Below are 4,107 nucleotides of genomic sequence, written 5' to 3' on the forward strand. Positions count from 1 at the left end.
AGTCAGCAGACCCACAGAAAAACAGTTGGTTGAGAGTTCAGATCCAGTGATAGACTGGACAAATATCGAGCCAATGCTTTTTTCTTTATAAACCCAACATCTGTCCACTTGGCTATTGCACCTCGTCTCGATGTATCTGATAATACTGATACTATTTGTATTCCACAGTTGCTTTGAAATCACAGGCAATATAAATGGATTGGGAATGTCAATGGTCAGGAACCATTAATGGATTGGGAAAGTCAATGGACTGGAAAATATCAGTGGATTGGGAAATTCTATGGGCTGAGTTATATCAATGGATTGGGACAGTTCAGTACATTGTAAAACATCAATGGATTAGGAAACAGGAATTAAAGGGACAGATGGAGAAGGCTCGAGGAATCATGTGGCTACTCCTCATGTTCTTCCCAGTGTCCAGGATAAAGTGTAACATCACACTGATTTCCAGATGGCCGAAACAAATGCAACTGACATCTTTTGTGGAAACATCACATTTAAAGTGAGAAACTAATCAAAAGGCACGGACGGGGATTGAACCCGTGATCTGCAGTTTACAAGACTGACGCCTTACCACTTGACCACCATGCCTTTGCTTAATGGACTCCTGAGGCTCCAGAGGAGGATTTGTGATTCTTTTTCAATTTGGTTGAAACAGCATCGAGAAACATGCACAGAAATAAAGAGGGATTGTGGAATGGGGAACAGATCAGCCTCATTTACATCATCAGCATCATGAAATCTTCATTCAGACGTTCCATTCCCATCCTCAGCTTTTCTCACATCTGTACAATAATATAAGAGTGGACATTGGGTTGTTACTGGACAGATTATATAAATAGACTATGTGCATCATCACAGGAAGTGATGTAATATAATCTGTACGGCACCTCATGGAGAGTTGTCGATGAAACCTTCAATGCAAGGTGTGTAGAGTAAACTCAGGTTATTTTAACCGTCAGATTCTTATAAATTCTGTACTAAGCCTTGACAGATATCAGAATATTATATGGGGGCCACAGTAAACCAAAGTGAAGATGGAGAAATCTTTGCCTGCACCTTTGAAAAGGTCACTGGACTGAACCAAGCCGAGGAGTGGCCGAGATGGTTCCAGAGGTTTGCAAGGTATCGTACTGCATCGGGTCTCGTGCAGAAGCCAGACATGGAGCAGGTCAGTACGCTATTGTCTGCAATGGAGGGAGTGTGCAGGCAACATCCTCATGAAGAACAGAAGGCTACATGTCAAGAAGTTATTAAGGCACTCAAGACCTATTTTAATTGAGGAAAAAAATGTCATCGTGGAGCCAAAGTTAAAACGCTGCATTTGCTGACAACGCAACCACCAGGTGACGCTGTACTAGCACATGCGCAAATGCAGCCTCTTCCACTGAAACGTCACTGTCTGTGACATTCAGGCAGCTGCCAGGATTAAAGATGGAGCTACTCAATTTCTCACAGAAAACAACTTCGACCCAAAAATCCCCTCAAAGGTTGCCTTCACCGCCTCCGTCCCACCCCAACAGTCCCCCGCTACCTCTTGCGCATTCGCCAGTTATATAGTACCAAGTCATCTTAATTCACCTAAAGTGAATTACTTTAGGAGCAGTGACTGTCGTTTCATAAGCAAATATGGCACATATCTACACAATGGACATGTTTTGGTTGATACTCGGAGAACGTTGCGCTATTTGAAGTCTCATTAGAAGGACAGCACCTCTGACAGTGCTGCACACCCTCTGTAATTCAGTGAGGTTTCATAGAGTCAAAGAGTTATACAGCACAGAAACAGGCCCTTCGGCCATCATGTCCGTGCCGGCCATCAAGTACCTATCTATTCTAATTCCATTTTCCAGCACGTGGCCGTAGCCTTGTATTCTGTGGCGTTTTGAGTGCTCATCTAGATACTTCTTAAATGTTGTGAGGGTTCCTGCCTCCACCACTCCTTCAGGCAATGTGTTCCAGATTCCAACCACCCTCGAGGTGAAACATTTTTTCCTCAAATCCCCTCTAAACAGTGCCATCCCATTCTCCGGACGATCATTCCCCGCTTCCCCCCATCCCACTCTCTGACTGCTCACTCCGCGCTTCACCCACCACCACCCCCATCCTGCTCTCTGGCTGATCACACTCCAGGCCATGGGCTCTGCCGCTTCCCTCCTCTCAGCCACTCTCTCCAACATTGTCCCATCACCCCTCGAGGCTCACCTTGCTTTATCGGGTGGTGCGGTGAAGAATGATCGAATGTTGGAGCGAGAGGCCGAGAGGAGGGAAGCAGCATGGCTTCGAGCTAGTGTCTGGAGGGACGTGGGGGGGAAGCGGGGCGTGAGTGGACGGAGAGAGGGCAGTGCGGGGGTGAGGGGGGTAGCAAGCGGCCGGAGGGCGGGGGAGCGGGGTAGCGAGGAGCGGGCAGCGAGCGGCCATGAGTGAGTGGCTGAGAGGGGGTAGAGCGTTTTCCTGCGCATGCGCCAGTTAGTCCTGGAAGACGTAGGCTGAGCATGCGCAGCATCTCAGAGCGCAGGAGACTGTTTGTGCATGTGCGAGCTTGCAGCGCTCTGATGACGTCGGCTGGCCGCTGCATTGTCAGGAATCACTTTGAATTTAATAAGCGTACAAAACAGAAAGGGGAGAGTATTCATTCATTTATCAATGACTTGGACAAACTCACGGAAGTTTGTGAATACGGCAACATAAGAGAAGAGCTGAATGGAGACAGGATTGTGTTCGGGGTATTGGACAACACCCTTTCAGATCATCTACAGTCCAGGGCTGATCTCACATTAACGAAAGAGTTTCAATTGAGCAGACAAGCAGAGGTTAGAAAGTTTAACCAATCCATTGTCCAAGGGGACAGGGAGAGTCTCACCTCGAGAGTAGCAGACTCAATTGAATTTGTTCAGAAAACAAAAGGAAAAATTAGTGGTAAAAGACAAGAAAGACGGGAAGAGCATCTCGTGGTAGCTGCAACCAATTGCAGTAGGTGTGGCCGAGAGAGACACAAGTGGGAAAACCGCCTCGCCAAAGAAGCTGAGTGTTTTTCCTGCAGAAAGTTGGGACACTTTCAGTCAGTGTGTCTCAGTAAAATACCAGCACTGAATATAATTAAAGGGAAATCACCAGAGAGCAAAAACATTAATGAAGTACAGGATATCCAAAGTGTGGAAATACATTTTTTAGGTGAAATCCAGGAAATAAAGTGAGAGTTGCTGGACGACAGAAATTCTGAAATATTTTAAGATAGAGGTAGATAAATTCTTGATAAACAAGGGGGTGAAAGGTTATCGGGGGCAGGTGGGAATGTGGAGTTGAGGTTACAATCAGATCAACCATGATCTTATTGAATGGTGGAGCAGGCTCGAGGGGCCGAGTGGTCTACTCCTGCTCCTAATTGGTATGTTTGTATGTAAGAAAACATGTTCCAGATACAATGAGAACTATCATTTGTTTGGAAATGGATTTGAACCCCCTTTTTTCAAAAGGTGATCGAGCTTTACTTTTTCTACAATTAACAGGCAAATCCTTGAGGAGTTGAGATTGACAGAAACAATGGGCTGGATTCTATAGAGCCCTCGACGTCGAGATCTGTGGTGGGGGTGGGGTGGGGGCCGCCTGAAGATGGCCCCGGATGAGGCCCGCGACGAACCTCAACGCTGGCAGGGCCTGGCTCGATATTGCCGGCGACAGCGAGGCCTTGTGGGGGACCCCCACCGCTCGGCAACGGGACCACAAACCTGCATTAATTATTATCCCATCACTTCCTGATATCCCGCTGCGATCTTCAGCCCAGTGGCTGGCACTGCCGTGCCTTCGGAGACCCATCCGGGCAAATGAGGTGCAACACTGGTGGGGAGGGGGGAGAAGGTAAGTTTCTCAGTGTGGGGGTGGGGGGACGGAGTCAAATTAATGTCATGGGTGTAGGGGATGGTGGGAAGGGTTATAGTTTACAGTTTGTGCAGTTTTGGGCGGAAGGTCAGATTGTAAAGGTAGGTTTTGGGAGGGAAGGGCAAATAATTAACTTAACTGTTATTGGGGGGATGGGAGAGAGGCAAAAGCAATGTATTTATTTCATTTCATTTAATCTTCCTTTAAGTATTTTCCAGTAGGACCAAC

General features: G+C 47.0%; 1 non-coding gene across 1 annotated transcript; it reads right to left on the reverse strand.

Moving 5' to 3' along the window:
• Window positions 1–519: 519 nt before the first annotated feature.
• trnat-ugu (transfer RNA threonine (anticodon UGU)) lies at window positions 520–591 on the reverse strand. The gene has a single exon. It is a non-coding gene; the product is annotated as a tRNA-Thr (tRNA).
• Window positions 592–4,107: the final 3,516 nt, after the last annotated feature.

Source organism: Heterodontus francisci, unplaced genomic scaffold (genome assembly GCF_036365525.1).
Source record: "Heterodontus francisci isolate sHetFra1 unplaced genomic scaffold, sHetFra1.hap1 HAP1_SCAFFOLD_61, whole genome shotgun sequence".
NCBI classification, from domain to species: Eukaryota; Metazoa; Chordata; class Chondrichthyes; order Heterodontiformes; family Heterodontidae; genus Heterodontus; species Heterodontus francisci.